Raw genomic sequence first — 18,332 nt, 5'->3', positions numbered from 1 at the left:
GTCTCTCTTAACTTGGCTATTCATGACAATGGTCCTCTTTACTATCTCAAGATGGAATCCCTATCACACAAGAGCAAACATCAAAAAGTTCACAACACAATAAGGGGAATGAGCAAAGAATAAGTTTAGATGAGAAGTCCTTTAAAGTCAACTTTGAAATTTAGCATTCTAAAGGCATGAGGCCTAGTTGCTCTTCAACAAGTTTAGCATTCTAAAGGCATGAGGCCTAGTTTCTCTTGAACTCCTTTAGCATGGGTATGTCCTAATTCTAAGTCCTTTCTCCTTTTTGCATTGGGTTCACACAAAACAAAGATAAAACAATCACAAGACAACAATATATTTATATACAATAATGAGCTCAATTGAGCAAAAGAAAAATGACATAAACATAAAATATGTGCTCAAGTGAGCAAAATGAAAAGCAATATGAATAAATGAGCAAGAAATAAATGTCATTAAAAGTAAAGGGCAAGAAATTAAATGCTCAAATTAAAGTTAGTAATTAGTGAAGTTATGTTAGTTTGTCATAAGACAATGTAGCGCTATGTTAAGCAATCGTAAGTGGACTAATGTAGTAGTCACACCTATCTGAGGCCGGTCAATAAAACTATAGGCAAATAAACACAAGTTAGAGATCATGACTAGTAAGCCAAGCTCCACAAACTTGCCATGCCAAAACAAAAAGGGAAATGCCTTGTATGGACTTTAGGTTTTTTGCTTGACCAAGAAGCAACCTATCTTGGACACAAAACAACTCACTTGATCTTGGATCAAATTGAGTTTGGTTTGGATCAAAGAAGGTTAAACCTCTCATTTGTCAAGACTGTAGCGGGGTATTCGTTACCATTGGTGATATTGACTAAATCCAAGGTAAATCATACAAAGTCGAGTCGCCACCGCACTTCTATTTATCCAAAGGAATGGTTAGAAAGCGAACAAAAACCTAAAAGTTTTAACAAAAACTAGTAAAAGAAACAGAGATCTAGGTAAGGGGGTTGGTTATGCAATGGGAAGGTGTTAGGCACCCAAAACATCCTAGGTACTCCTAGGGAGCCCTTTTCACACTTGTTGCAAAGGTTATTGTTTTTGTGAAAATTTTATTTGTGCAAACATGATTTAAGAGATGAGAAGAGAATGTACAAGTTATTTACATTTTGTGTTTGGATGGATAAACCCATTGCCTACGTACCCTCTTATAAAAGATTAGGATCAAAACCTCGTAGTTCGGGTAAAAATCTCAAAAACAAATGAGTGGATTGATTGGTCCAAAAGCCTTAAGGTCTTTTGTTATCAAAGGGAGAAAACTCAACCTAAAACCACAAATCCACCATGTGAGGATAGCTTCAACATGCTAGTGAGGGGTTAACCCTATAATAAGCATGGAAGACTCATTGTCCATCACTAAGGATATATGTGAATATTACATCTACCACAAGGATAACTCAAACCTAATAGCTAAAGGTTATGGAAACAATTTGATTAAGAAAGTGGACATTGAAACCACAAAGAAATTTGAATGGGTTATATTTACCAATTAGAAGTATATACAAAAGTGGTCAAAGTTGACTTAAAGATTCAATTCAAAATGAGTGTTATGAAAAGAAAGTTTGAAAATCAAAAGCATAAGGCTTAGGTTTCTAATGTTGAAAACAATAGTCAAATGTTTGCACAAAAAGGGTTTTGGCTTGGGTTAGGGTGGAAAGATGAAGAAGAAGGACTAAGTCCTAAAGAGAACAAAAAGATGAGGGATATGAAATGAAACCACACTAGGAGTTCCTCCCTTGAGATCATATAGATGATCCAAGTAGATCCCATCCTTTGGAATAAGCAAGCACAAAGCATAAGTAATCAAATAGGTCTCATAAGAGATCCTCAATGTATCTTGTATCTTCCACTTAGATGAACATGGTAATGATCCTCAAATTAAGCTTAAATGGAAACTCCTAGTTCAAGAGCACACACATCAAAAGTTCCACAAGTAAACAAACATCACAAACTATATCCATACAAGAGGCTCAAACAATGCGTGGGCTTTAGTCAAGAGGGGTCATGTCAACCTCGACAAACAAGCCAAACTGTAAAGGGTAATCTGTAGCTCTTAACCACTAACATTGAACGTTAGGGTGAAGCTGATCAAAATGGTAATGAGGATGAGACCTCATGCTCTTAACCCTGGCCAGGATGAGCTCATGACAAAGAAAGTGTGGGGATCTAGAAAGTGGGATCCTATTCCACTTGACAGACACTGGACAAAGATCTTGGGCACATAGTGCGAGCATAAAGAACGACACACTGAATAACGGGGGATTGGCTACTAATCCCTTTTATCCGTAAATTGCCTCAACTCTTGGAGGTCTTAGCAAATATCACATGCCTCTCTTGGAGGTCTTTGAGCATAATTTTAAACAAAACACAAACAGAGCCTCTGAAGGAGGACTTGCCAGCAAAATGCCTGCCAAAAAGGTGACAGGACTTCAGACTACATGAAGTAAGAAGCTAACTACCCGAGTGGTGTATCAACCATAATCTGATACTCAAGCAAGAGCTAAAGCAAGCAAGCAACTAAGGTACCTGTACAAAGACTAAACAGTTAGTACTTCAGTTATTAAACCAACAGACAAACAGTGAAACCACCTAACAGTTACACAATTCAGTGCATAGCACTCAAATGAGCTCATGAGTCCACCACATCAATTAGAACCCTACAAAACAATAATAGGTCAGTATTCAAATGCGTTTGCATCTCACAAGATCAATGATGAGTATCAAAACCTGAAACACAAGACAAAGTTAGTTTATGTGCATTTAAATAACACAACAAAACACCAACCAACAAAGGCATAAGAGATGGATTCAAAACCTAACCAAATGACCAAAACAGAACCCAATCTTCTACACATTACACATTCAAACACTCCACTAAATGTCCTCAAAAGGACCAACATCAAATCAAAAATCAAATGCCTCAAATGGCTCATGCCATGCAATGACCAAAAATAGGCACAAAATGAACTTCCAACTTAGAAAATCCATATCAATTCAGAAATGCATGCAATGACTTTGAGATTTTTTGTACAATGTCCTCATGTCATGAACAATCAACATGCAAAAGATCAAATCCAGAAAGGTTTAAATGATATATGAACAAAAATGCAACAATTCAATGTCAAAAATGTGACACAAATTGTCACACTTTTCTCTATGTGTGAAAAGTGATGATAACATGTGAGAAAAATTCCAAACCAGTGACCAAAAATTCATATCATGTGTGAATGTCAATCATTCAAAAAATTGGATCAAATGACTCAACATAGAGAATTTCACAAAGCATTGAAGGCAATATATCAATTTAGCACAATGTTCAATCAAAAATTCACAAATAAAAATCCAGACATCAACAAATCATGAAACCAGCACCAAAAAATAGTAGAGATCGAAACAAAACTATGAAAAAAATTGAGATTAAATTGGATAATTTTTGCATTTTTTATGAATTTTCTAAAATGAGCAAAATAAATGAAATAACATGGAAAATGGAGGGAAACAAATATATTTGAAACAAATCAGAAAAATACCACAGCCGTTGGATAAGGCGCGCACATGAGATCAAAGGCTCTCATTCAAACAATCAAAATGCCGCGTTTCATTTAATGCGTCAGCATGCACATTCAGCCTTTCAACGCTCGCGTGGCTCAGTCAAACGCACCTCAACCAATCGCTCGTCCACGCAGCATCACACATGGCAGTCCACATCAACAAACCCTAAGTACACACAGACGCCAGAGCTACAGCTCCGGTCGTCTTCTCCGGCGAGACGCGCGGTGGCGCCGCCGTGAGAATTTCCAGAAATTCAAAAGGCCTACATCATTCGAACTGGTTTTCAACGAGGATTCCAAATATGCTATTGGATCATCCTAACTCTCCATGGATTTTGCAAATCGAAGACAAACATTTTCTAGATCCAAACTTATATTCAACATATCATGATCAATTCTTAACCATTTTCAAATCTAAACATATACATTTGCTCTACTCATCAAGATCTACAAATCTATGACCTTAAAACAGCAAAAAGAGATGATGAAAATTGAGTCACCTTGAAGTGGAGGTTGCTGAATTCGTACTCTCAAGCGCTCATAAGCTCCGGATCACTTCCTCTACACTTCCTATGAATCTTTAAGCAAGAAGCAATGGTTGAAAACACTTGCATTCACCTCAATTTCAAAAATCCATCGCCATGTTCATGCTCTTGATCTGCTCAAATTCTGGCTGAATTGCTCCAAACAAACGATGATTCTTGATTAGTGAAGGATGAGGATCAAGAATATCCAATAAACTTTGAGAATTATGTGGAGAAAATGAAGATTCGAAGAGAGAGAAATTTTGAGAGAGTTCTTGATTTTGATCTGAAATGGTTCTGTTATGCAGTTATGATTAGGGTTTGGCCTTTTATACTTCATGCAAATGACCATGCTAATCCTCTTTTCCATTGGCTAATCATGATTAGTGAGTATTGAAGCAAATTGCAAAAATGCACATTAAGGTTGCATGGCCATAATACACGTGCACCTCCTCATGTTAAGCTTCTAATCCACTCAAAATTATCCAATGGTCATGATTTGATGATCAATTTGCTTGCATCTTAAGCCAAAAATGAATGTTGAAGTATTGCTTCAATTTGCATATGTGTGAAATAATGAGAATTTTGACCATGATCCCTTTGCACAATTGAGCCAAATGAGGTCATTTGAGATGTCTTGAACATGAGAAGCACTTTGCAAAAAGAATGAACCAATTTGAAGCATTGTATCAAAAGTTATGCCATTTTGAAATTCCATGCACACCTTGTGATCAAATGACCATAACTTCTCAACCATTCACCATATGACATGAATTAGGACTTTTTGGAAAGGGGAGACAAAGATCTACAACTTTCATGTTCACCAAAAATCCATTTGAAACTTCTTTGACATTGACAAGTCAAGTTGAATGTGGACCAAAAACTTGCCCAATTTGGAAACTTTGAATTATAGGTCATTTTCCATTTTTAGTAACTTTTGCCATGACCTTTGAATCTTCAAGATGGATGTTTAGAATGATGAATAGACCTCATTTGAACATGATTGAGGTGTCTCAACTCATTTCCCCACCTCATAGCCCTCAGTTGACTACACAGTTGACTTTTGGTCCTCAGATGACCTTGAAATGTCTTGATTAACTTGAGCCTCTACCACTTGGTGAAATGGCTTCAAAATGGAACCCTAGCTCATGTAAGCTCCTTATAATAATCATGTGGTCCTCATCCCAAGAAAATACCTCATCTCTTGCACAAAGGATCTTCTTGAAGCTCTTGACCTGGTGATTGCTTAAGCTACAACAAAAGATGTTAGTGACATATTTTTGTGCTTTTGGTTAGTGAATAAAACAAGAAAAGAAATGATATACAATTCAAGCATGCTTGGTGATCTCAAACCACTCACAAGAGATCCCTACCCAAAGGGAAAGGAAGCCAAGATGCTCAATGATCCTTGAGGCTATGCAATGCAATGTTATGATGCCATGAGGGATCTTAGGGACAAAATTGGGGTCTTACAAAGACCAACCATAAGACATTAACTCATTGGCCAAATGATGAAAAGAATGGGATAAAGATGAAAGGGAGGGAAAGAGAATTCAAATATCAAACTCAATTGGTCAAATGTGAACGAAATCACCATCAATCAAGGCCAAACAGAAAAGACATGAAGATTACAAGTCAACAAATCAACCATAATTTTTTGGTAATTTTTGACTTAAAAAGTAAATGCAAAATAAAATAAAGAAAATATGGTCAAACCTCAAATTTAATTCAAATCAACTTCAATAAGTCCAATTAAATTCATATAGGTCTAACATGGTCAAACAAACTTTGACAAAAAATTTCAACAATTTTAGAAATCAGAAACTATTTAAAAACAAGGGAAAATAACACAATATGAATTAAAATCTCAAATAAATCTCAAATCAACTAAGAAATTGATGAGACTATTTTTCATTGACTTATCATGATCCATAGGTGTTAGGAAAATATTTTTGGATTTTTCAAATATCAGAAAGTAATTAAAAATGAATTAAAACTATTAAAAATCAAATAATTCACAAAAAATATTAAATAAAGTCACAAAAATAATTAAAAATAAAAATATGAAACTAGATTTTTCAAGAAAGATTTTGGAATTTGTCTCATATTTTTGTGACTTCAAATAAATTTTCTATGAATTTTTGAAAATAAATGGAATTAAATGAAATTAAAAGAAAATAGGATAAATAGAAAAAAGTGCAGCCACCCGATCACATTCATTAATTGACGTGGCATGGATCAAAGGCTTAGAGGCGCGAATGCATGGTAGACTCAAGTCAAGCGCGCAACATAATGCATTAAATCAAGTAATCACATTGGATGGTCAAAATTATAACATTGAGACACGATCCAAGGGCTGGGAAGCAAACACGTGGGGATGGTGGTGGAAACCACCATCTTCTCCGGTGAGATACCAGATTCCGGCCACCATGCGCAGGGAAAAAATTTGTAATGAAAATAAAAAGTAAGGACATCAAAATGAAGCTCAGGTGGTGTACATCACCACTGTATCCATGTATCATCCTCACTCTTCCTATTTAGAGAGAAATGTGAGATGGAAGATCATGGTATGTCAATTGGAAATGCACGAAATGAACCATTGAGACCACCACTGGCCTGCCTCAAGTGAGAGGACTTCAGAAAACCACATAAACCAAAGAAAATCACATTGAATTGCAAGATCTAGATCCAAAGAGTTTGAGATGCTACCTCTGAAATGGAGCTTCCAAGGCCACGAATTCTTTAAGATCTTGATCTACTTTTGCTCTGGAAGTGTGATAGAGATGATAGGTTAAGGAATTGAGCTTTGAAAATCAACTAATGATGTTGAATTTCAAGCTTGAAAAAGAGAGAAAAATCTGAAAATTCCTATGGTAATGGTTGGGATTTCAATTCTGCAACACTTCAGGTCTCCACTTCGTTGAAAAATGAATGAGAATGAAGCTTTATTTATACCTGAAATGTGGCTGAGATCATGCTTCCCTCGTGTGCATGGAATTTGAACCTTGCTTGCATGAGCCTGTACAGGCGCATGTGAGGCCCAATGATGGGTGCAAAACCAAGCTGAACTCAAATGAAATGGAATTGGATGTGTAATTCAAATGGCATTGGCTTGCACATGAAGTTTCAACATGAAATGCAAAAATGAACATAAAGAGAAAGCTCTTCGAAATTCACACATGAAAAGTCCAAAAAAGTAATATGAGTAATGGTTGGAAAGCCCTTGAAATAAGGAACAAAAGTCATGTTGGGAAAAAATTCATTTGGCATTTGGAAATTAATGAAAACTGGCTGTGAAAGTTTGGGCACAAAACATGTCTAAGTCACCCTTTGAAAATTTTCACCAAAAGCAAGCCTCTTCAAGCCCCTCTGTTTGCATGATGAAAGCTTCAAATGGAAAGACCTCCAACATCAAAGTTGTAGGTATTTTCAAGATGATCAATTTAGACTCAAATTTTGCATCATTTGGATTTTTCATGAAAAAGTTATGGGCATTTGAAGTTGGGCACTTTTTCAAATTCAATGACTTAGGTCCAAGGTGACCTATAATGTTTTGTATTATCACATGTATTTATTTTAGGATTATGAAATTTTGTCCAACATAAAATTTGAAGTAGAATCTTAAGCTTTCCAATGCATTTGGTCTCACCTCAAAATCATAAAAATTAAGGAAGTTAGGTCCTTGGGAAGTTGACCCAAAATTAGGGTTTCAGTCAAAATGACCTATAATGTTTTGAAATGAATGATGACCTTCCAAGTTTCAAATGGATTTTTTATGAACAAGAAAGTTGTTCATATGTTTCTTAAGAACATTGTTTTTATTGGGGTCATCTTCATTTGATAAACACATAAAAAGTTACATCTTAGTGATCCTCAGTTTAGTCAGATGACTTGACTGGTCAACTTTTCAAGGCCAAACTTCCAATCTTGATGAATGAATGATTGAGGGGCCTCAAATAGGATCATATATGCATAAAATCATGAATGAAATAAATTCCCTTGATTAAATTTGATCATAGGTTGAGGTTGCTTCATGAGCAAGGCATAGTTAAAGCTCAATTGAACTAGGGTTTCCTTGGGAAACAATCCTCAAGCCCTGTGGGTTATCCTGATAAAATTGGCAAATTGAGATACTTGGGAGACATATATTATGATTAGTAACTTTGTGGACCATTTTCATGCTTTTTCTCATCTTCATTTAGCCATTTCTTTGAGCTCAGGAGCATTGGAGCACATGATCACTTGAGCTTCAAAACAAAAAAGAGTTAGTGGCATATTTTTGTGATTTTGGCTAATACAAAAGTATAATTAATGAATTATTTTGTCATCCATACACTATATTTATTGCAAACATCTTTTATACCAAAAAAACATATACACATAAAAAAGGACTCCCTAGGAGTACCTAGGACACTTTGGATGCTAACACCTTCCCTCTATGTAACCAACCCCCTTACCTGTAATCTCTGGAAGTTAATTAGTTTTGATTTGAAAACTTCTTATCTTTGGGTTTTGTTCGTACTTTTCCCTTTTCCTTTGGAAACAATAAAAGCGCGGTGGCAACCCTGGTTTTATCGACGTTAAGTTTATCCATATCTTAATGGTCATGAATTTACCGCTACAGAAATTAAGTGGCGAATCTGCTGGAGAGTAGTCCTCAGTGGGTTTAACCTACTTTTTTATGTGTATATAATTGTATATTTGATGTTTGAATGTTTGTTTGTGTGATATAATCTGCTTGTTATGCTTGGTGATCTCTGAGTGGTGAGATAAGTTCTAACCCAAACTTGAGTGCAATTAAGATAAGAGGATGGCATAGTCATGTTCGACTTGTGTGGAGTAGTCCTTAACAAGTTGGCTTGAGACCATCTACTCAATAGAGACCCTTTTTGAGTTATTGATGTCACACAAGTTATTTGTGGTTAGGCGTTACTTTCTCTGATTTGGGGTCTGAGAAGCTGATGACTGTAGAACATTTAACCCAACTTTTCCTATTTAGGACATAGTCCAGAGACTGTTCAGGTGTAGACTTGATAACAGTTGTTACGCGATACTACACTCAGACGAGTTTCTCTTGAGAATATTATGGGTAGATGAGTCAGTCATCCTAACCTATAATATCTGATAGATGGAATTAAGACTCTGGAAACTTTTTAGAACATGATTTACAGGTTTTTATCCTTAGTACACTCCTTTGGGATGGTTCTTAACCTCGCTCCATGCTCGTGACTCATAACAAACCCTTTGATTTTTGGACTTCAGGCAACGTCATGGGAAGCTTCTATTTGTGTTATCTACTGATGTGGTTGAAGGACTCTTGAGTGTGTTGTTTCAGTTTTATGACCCTCTCTACCGTTACTTCACTTTTCCAGATTATCAACTTATGCCTACGTTAGAGGAGTATGCCCATCTCTTGGGAATACCTGTGTATGACAAAGTGCCTTTTAGTGGATGGGAGGAGATTCTCATATCTCATATCATGGCTGAAGCTTTTCATATGAAGAAATCTAAGGTTGAGGCTCATTGGGTGTAGAAAGGAGGAATGTTTGGCTTCTAAGTTTCTTATAGGGAAAGTTAATGTCTTGGCTCAAGCCGATAGTTTTGATGCTTTTGAAGCCATCTTTGTGTTGCTCATATATGGTTTGGCTTTGTTCCCTAACATTGACGATTTTGTTGATGTTAATGCCATTAGAATATTCTTGATTGGGAATCATGTGCCTACTCTATTGGGTGATATGTACTTCTCTTTGCATTTAAAGAATTCTAAAGATGGTGGAACTATTGTATGTTGTGTCCTCTTTTGTACATGTGGTTTATTTCGCACTTGCCTCAGACACTTGCTTTTATGGAGAACAAAAAATGACTACGGTGGTCTCAGAGATTTATGTCTCTCACTAATGATGATATTGTTTGGTATGATTATGCATTGGGTAGTGTGGATATTATTGATAGTTGTGGTGAATTCTCTAATGTGTCTCTCATTGGCACACAAGGAGGAATCAACTACAACCCTGCGTTGGCTCGTCGTCAACTTGGGTTCCCCTTGAGAGGAAAACCTAATAACACTCAGTTATAAGGTCTTTTCTATCAAGAGGGTAAAGATCCCCAAAGTTTAAAGCAGAAGATGATACATGCTTGGCATAATGTGCATAGGAAAGGAAGATCTGAGCTTGGTCCGTGCAACTGTGTAGCTTTGAAGATGTCGTATGCTTGTGAGAGACCTATGTCTATGGTGGTGGCTGAGCCATCAACTCTCCCTAACCAATATGTAGAGGAGTTGGAAGATGCACTCGCCAAGATGAAGCAAGAGAAGGATATGTGGGAAGAACGGTTACATGCTTTGAGCCGAAAGCATGAGGAGTTGCAGCTTGAGTCTAAAGACAAAGACGCGCTTATTGAACTTCTTGAAGACCGGGCAGTGAAGAGATAGAGAGAGCCAGAGGGTCCATCTTCCTCTAGTATGCCTCAGCCTTCCGGTGCTTGGAAGAAGATTGTTGATCAACTTTTCCTCGAGAAGGCTCAGATGAAGACATCTTTGGAGTCCGAGATTCGACGCATCTGAAGGAAGTACGCGCCTGCAGCCAAATCATCTAACACTGTTATTAGGGGATCCTTAGGATGATTAATTTCCTTTTCTCTTGTATTTGTATTTTAGTTTCTGAAATTCTACTCAGTATAATCCTTCCAAATTTTATGAATAAAAGAGATTTTTTATGGTCAATCAAAATTGTTACTATTTCTATTATTTAATATTTGCAAATAGAACTTTGTATGTTCCTTGAAATAGCACAGACAAAACATTGCATTTTATGCATCATTTGCATAACGGGTTTTCTTCTTCCAAATGTCTTATCGATTATTCTTTTGTGCTTCAGCCAAGCTGACTCACCAATACCTCACTCGCACCAATCAACCCAGAATCATGGAGCACTTAGAGCAAGAGAACCGAGAACTGAAGGATGAGATTGCTCGTCTAACTGCTATGATGGAGTCTGTTCTAGATACTTAGAATAAGTCTTCTCAAACTCCTGCAACTCCTCCTCCTCAGAGGACTGTCATCTCAAGGGTTACTACCTCAACCATTCTTATTGCTGCCACTCAATTCGGTCCATCCATGCTTGCTGGATTCCCGTGGGGGATGCCATCGAATTTTATGCCTGAAGGGTTTGCACCCACATTTTCTTTTATGTCGGCATCTAGCCCAGTCATGTATGTGCCACCTCTAGTTGTTCATACTCTGCCTCGTGTTGAGGACACCATATACCATTCTGAGTCGTATGAGGTCCCGGATGTTTATATGAAGATGGATGAAATGAAGGATAAGTTCCTTGAGTTGCGAAAGGAATTGAAGACATTTAGAGGAAAAGACCTGTTCGGTGAGAGTGTTGTTGAATTTTGCCTGGTACCAAACGTTAAGATCTCGATGAAGTTCAAAGTCCCTGACTTTGAAAAGTATAAGGGAAATACTTGTCCTCTTAGCCACCTTGTCATGTACGCCAAAAAAATGTCAACTCAAACTGATAATGATCAGTTATTAATTCACTACTTCCAAGACAGTTTGACTGGTGCTGCTTTGAGATGGTACATGGGGTTAGACAGTGCAAGTATTCGCACGTTTAATGATTTGGGTGAAACTTTTGTGAAAAGTATAAGTATAATGTGGACATGGTGCCTGATAGAGATCATCTGAGGTCTATCTCTCAAAAGGACAAAGAGACATTCAAAGAGTATGCCCAAAGGTGGAGAGAGCTTGTCGCTCAAATTAATCATCCGTTGGAAGAGAAGAAGATGACGAAGATTTTCTTGAAGATACCGAGTTTGTTTTGTTACGAACGAATGATTGCCAGTGCCCCCAGTGACTTTACCGAAATGGTAAACATGAGGATGAGGTTAGAGGAAGGAGTCCGAGAAGGACGTTTGTCTAAAGAAGATGAGTCATCCAGTAGGAAGTATGGAAGTGTTTTTTCCAAGAAGAAGAAAGGGGAAACCAATGCAGTATCAGTTGGGAGGTAGAGGAAGCCCCATGTCAAAAGAAATCCGCAACCGCGTCAGCATCTACATCAAGTTTCGTCAGTTATTCTAGTATTTTCAAACAATCAATCAATGTCAGTTCAACAACAACGTCAACAACAACTGCAACAAAGAACCAACTACAACAACAACAATAATCAACAACAGCAAAACTTCGAGAGGAAGAAGGTCTCTTTTGACCCTATTCCTATGTCATATGCCAAACTCTACCCATCTTTGGTTCTCAAGAACCTACTCCAACCAAGAAATCCGCCTCAAATTTCAGAACCACTTATGTGGTGGTATAAGCCCGGACTCCATTGTGCCTTTCATCAAGGAACTCTCGGCCATGATATTGAGAACTGTTACCCATTGAAGTATGAGGTACAAAAACTAGTGAAAAGTGGGATGGTGTCCTTTGAGGACCATGTGCCGAATGCGAAAGTCAACCTATTGCCCGCTCATGGTAATTCCTTTGTTAATATGGTAGATGGTTGTCTTGGAGAATTCAAGATTTATGATGTCCGCTTTATCAAAAGGTCCTTGGTAGCAATTCATAAGGACATTTGTCTGGTTAGTGAGTGTGAGAATAACCATGATGGTTGTGCAATTTGCAATGTAAACCCTTGAGGGTGCATCATCATCAAGAGAGATATTCAAAGGCTGATGGATGAGGGTATGATTCAGACTTTTCAGTCCTGTCAGTTGGGTGACAATGTCAATGTAATTGTTCCAGTGTTTAAAACCCTGCAGCGGGTAGTAATTCAATATGATAGCAGCAACAATAACAGCTTCAACAGATCGGTATCGCCGTTGGTAATACGGTTATCGGGCCCCATCCCGTATGCATCCGATATAGTTGTTCCTTATCAGTATAATGCTACAATGGTGGAGAATGATCAAGAGGTTCCATTGCCTATGATAAATTATATGGTCAATATAGTTGATATTGCGAAGGTGACCCGTAGTGGTCGTGTTTTTGGTCCAGTATTCCCGAATGAGGTGGTAGAGGATGTTTCAGTTGGTAAGAAGGTTAATGTGCCTGCAGTAAACTTGGTTAGTGCTCCAATGTGTCAGTCTGGTGAATCCAGAAAATTGAAACCTAAAGATGATGAAGTGCTACGATTAATTAAGAAGAGTGAATTTAATATGGTGAAGCAGCTGCTCCAAACTCCTTTGAAGATTTATGTGTTGTCTCTGCTAATGAATTCTGAAGCGCGCAGAGAAGCATTGCAAAGAGTGTTGGAGCAAGCCTACGTTGAGCACGATGTAATTGTGGATCAGTTTGACCATATTGTAGCTAACATTACTTCCTGCAACAATCTGAGTTTTTGTGATGAAGAACTTCCTGAGGAAGGCAGAAATCACAACCTGCCACTCCATATATCAATGAATTGAAAAGAGGATGTGTTGTCAAATGCTCTAGTTGATACCGGTTTTTCTTTGAATGTACTCCCGAAATCAACTGTGTCCAGATTATCCTATCAAGGTGCCCCGATGAGGTATAGTGGCGTGATCGTCAAAGCATTTAATGGTTCTCGCAAGACCGTCATTGGAGAAGTGGACCTTCTAGTGAAGATAGGTCCGAGTGATTTTCAAATTTCTTTTCAAGTAATGGATATCCACAGATCAGTGCATTTTGATGCACATTATTCTATATTTATACTTATGCATTTCCAGGTTTTAGTTTGATTATTTTTCCCTTTTAATGTGTTTTTATAATTTATCTTATTTTTACACTTATTTGTTTTTCGCAGTTTATTTTCAGCATTAGCAGTCTGCACGAATAAATTCATAACTAGAGCTAGGAGTATTGGATCGAGGCGTGATACCAGCCGTTGGAAAGCTAAGAGAAAGACCTACCACTTTCATGAAGAAGTCAGAAGCTAATCCAAACTGTAGCATGGTTGAAAAATCCGTTGAAGCCTTCAACACTAGATTTATATTTTGTGTTGGGTTATTTAGTTTGGGTCTGGGTTATATTTTGACCAAATTAGGTTTATTCCACTTTTCCTATAACCTAAGCAGCCGAAAACAGTACACAATATCACTATTCACGAAAATTTGAAAGCTTGTACGAATTCCATGGAGAACTAATCCCTCTGATTCGATCTGCCGTAATTCAGGTTCCAAAACTTGAGATTATTATAATGTTAATTTTAGTTTAATTCCTTTCAATGATATTTTGTGTTCTTGTATGCTTAATTCGATTGCATGAAATATATTGATTCAATTTGGTTGATTGTATGATCCTAACATAGGCATGTCACGTTTGCTTAATTCATTTTTGTGTCTGATCAATCATGTTTGCTTAATCCATGAAAACTTATCCCGTTTGCTTAATTCGGACAATAGGATCATACATCTCACAAACTTCACCGCGCTTGTCATTGAATTTGTATCCAAATAGGAATAGACAATCCGCTTAGGGTATTAAAATTATATTAATCGATGATAGTAGGAACTGAATCGGTTGATTGAATTATTTCATAATCACTTATTTCATAACAGCTTATTTCAAGAATTGCTTTTAATAATCACTTTTTCTTAATCGAACACCAAACCAAACACCCCCCCTTAATTCGATTTACCTTTGGATAATAATAATCAAGAATCCTTATGAGAACGATATCCGAGTTAAAATTGTCGTCGTATTACGTTTTTAAAAAACACTCGTTTTGACCCGCGCGCGACAACGGATCATCCACCCGACTTATGGTTGTTTATTGGGAAGGCCATGGATCCATAAGGCTGGAGCTGTAACATTTACTTTGCACTAGAAATTGAAATTTGTGAAGAATGACAAGCTTGTCATTGTTGGTGGTGAGAAATCACTTTTAGTGAGCCATCTGTCATCTTTCACGTATGTTGAGGCCGAGGAGGAGGTTGGAACTCCATTCCAAGCCTTATATATTATTGAAATTAAGGAAACTGGGGCACCCATGTCTTCTTTCAAAGATGCTCAAAAAACTATTGAGGTAGGCAGTACAGATCAGTGGGGCCGTATGGTAGAAGTCTGCGAGAACAAGAGTAGGGCCGAATTGGGATTCCAGCAAGGGTCGTTTAATGTCAAAGTTGAAAAAGTGCAACCGAGTTTTTGTAGTGTAGGGTTCATCCATGGTAATGAACAACACTCAACTGCTGTGATCGAGGGTGATGAAGATGAAGATTGCGCCAATTTTGTGACTCATGGCAAGACTTGCAATAATTGGGTTGCTATTGATGTTCCTGTTATTGTCCATCGCTCTAAGTAATTTGTTTTCCATTATTTTAAGAAAAAATCCTTCTCATATGCCTAAGGGAGAAGTGAACATTATTGGGAATTTTCAAATTATCATCAATAAAATACAATTATATTCATCCACATCTATGATGTTTTTAATTTTACTTTTTGCTTTTCTAAAAATGGTAATCACAAAAAACATAAATAAATAAATAAATAATAATTGTCCATCTGCATAATATTTGGTCACAATTCACTTCTCTAAAATCAAAATATCAAATCATTATGCAGGTTGGTTTCTAAACCCATTGAATACAATGATCCTACTCCCTCTCCAAACTTTGATTTCCCTGTGTTTGAGGCCGAGGAAGAGATTGATGAAGAAGTATCTGATGAATTATCTCGTCTACTTGAGCATGAGGAAAAAGCATGATCGGGAAAATAGCAAGTGTATTATTTTGCCTTTTATAGTAATAATGGGGAAATTCCCCGAATGTTGATCTCAAGGACTGCAAGTCAATATCGAGTTTAAATTATCATTCAATTAAACAAAAAGTATTAATTTTGTTTTTAGGTGTAAAAATATAAGAATAAAGGTAAAAGCAAATAAGGATTAAAATAAAGGTTTACAGGGAAAAAGGAACAATGCCAGGGGAGGTGTATGATTTATCCGTGTAACAACTCTGAGTCACTATTGCATCAAAAAATATCAATTACTACCAGTTCTTAAGGGTATTTTCTCCCAAGTCCTCAATGAGAAATCCTTTAATCAATCTACCCTAATTTCTATGTCCATAGCCAATTAAGGTGAAATTAAGCTTTATAATATCAAGAATACTCTGGTTCATACAGGGTATCCCTAGTCCTAGGTGATATCTACTGTAGAGTAACCTTATGAAAACCTTATCAATGACGGTCCAACCTAATTGATAACCACAAATCAATCTCGATTGGTCCGAAAGAGAAAGCAATAAACACATCAAAAGGTTACCGTAACAATAATATTATAAATGCAAATGTAAACTCAAATTCGTTACAATTCTAAATCAGGGACACCCCCAGCATTAGGGGGTTTAGCTACTCATATTGTTCAAAACAAATTCAATACAAAAAATACACATTACAAGTAATTGGATGATGTGGATCTTTAATCGCTTCCGCTCATGAAAACCTTCCGCTCTCCGAATTCCTTGATCTCTGTAATCCTTGTTTCTCTGACAATATTGTGTTCGCCTCATTCCAAGATGATCTTTGCTCTTGCAAAAACTCTTCTAATATAGTGAAAATCCCTTGGCAGAAGGTGGAAATCTCCAAAACATCCATGCAGCTCAAGCCCGGTGAAAAAGCCCGAAAACTGGAAAATTAGCATTTTGGGCTTACACGGCCGTGTTAGGCTGACACGGGCGGCCGTGTCAGCTCTCTGCCTTGGGATTTCCTTGATGACACGCCCCAGGTGACCTGACACGGGCGGCCGTGTCAGGCCACTGTTTTGTGCATTTCTTGTATTTTCTTGGCCTTCCTCCTGACACGGCCCGTGTCAGGTGACACAGGTGGTCGTGTCAGGCCTCCTGAACTGGGAAATATTCTTTTTTCGAACGCCAGAACTTTCTACTTTCTCGCATTTAGTCCATTGGATCTTCTCCATGGACCTGGAGGGCATAAACACGACAACCGAAGCCTAAAATCCCGAAAACACAAAATAAAACTGACAATTAATAAAATCGCTTAAATAACTTACGAGAATGAAAATTAACTTTAAAGGTACCATAATGCGTACACAGTGTCTCAAAATCCTTGGTTTCTTGTCGGATAAGCAACGAAAATATAGTGAAAATGGTGACTGATCACAACCCCAAACTTAGCTCATTGCTTGTCCTCAAGTAATGCCCTATACGACAAAGTGTCACTTCCCAAAATTTGTATTCTTACCATGATACTGCTGAGATCTTTCGCCAACGCCTTCACTCTCCCTTTTATAGTTCCTGTTTTTCCTAATGTGTTTTCTGTCGCACTTCCTCATTGAGGTACCACTTCACCTGTCAGCTTACATCACACTCTCACCAAGTCTCTCGGGGTTAAAGTGTTTTCACTCTCAATTCAGCATATGCAATATCAACTCATAAGTTTGAATAGTTTCTCCTTTCGTATCAACGGCACACAACACACACTTTTTGAGGTCTTTTGGGTTGTAACGGGGCTTGGGTTATGGTGTGGTAGATATAAACAAAAGAGGAAACAAGTGGTTTGGGTTTAGAGCCAATGTCATTATTCTTTTCACTGTGTTTTTTCATTTTATTTCTTTTCAATTGCTCAGTTTTTCTTTGATATTCACTCTTTTTTTCAACTGAGTACTCTTCCTTCGATGAGTGCTTCTTTCGACCCATTGACTACATTTCGTTTTTATTTTATGTTTTTTTTCGTACTCACCTTGGTTTTTTATACTTATGGGATTTACCCCAAACTTAGAATTTAATACAGCTTAATGACATCACATTGACTCCGAACAGGGTAAGGAAGTGTTTTGGATCGCGGGTTACATTTATGTGGTTAGACAAACAAAGGGTACAAGCTCAAAGGGGGTTAGCAAAGGATAGCATTAACGGGATGGCTAGAAAGGCTCAAGGCTATAATCAAACAACGTGCCTCAGTGTCTGTATACATGAAGTGAAACTCCCAGAGAACTTACACAAAGTCAGAGTGATAAAGACATACCTGAATATCACTCATGATGACAAATGTGTTTGGCTTTTTATGCACTCACCATGTTAGGTAAAGCTTAACAGCATCCACAGTACTTCGAGTATGGTGTGGCTTCTTACTCAACTCGGAATGCACAGGGAACCTACGTTAGTTGAGCTTTAGACATTGCGTCCGATCTTTTCTTCAGCAGTATCGACTTTTTGGGAAGATCCTTCATAACAAGCAATAGTAAGTGGAGTGGTCATTTCATCCACTACCTCTATTGATCATTACCTCATC

The sequence above is a fragment of the Lathyrus oleraceus genome, chromosome 5, assembly GCF_024323335.1.
Source record: "Lathyrus oleraceus cultivar Zhongwan6 chromosome 5, CAAS_Psat_ZW6_1.0, whole genome shotgun sequence".
NCBI classification, from domain to species: domain Eukaryota; kingdom Viridiplantae; phylum Streptophyta; class Magnoliopsida; order Fabales; family Fabaceae; genus Lathyrus; species Lathyrus oleraceus.
The sequence above is the reverse complement of the archived record's forward strand: the minus strand, read 5'-3'. Positions refer to the sequence as shown.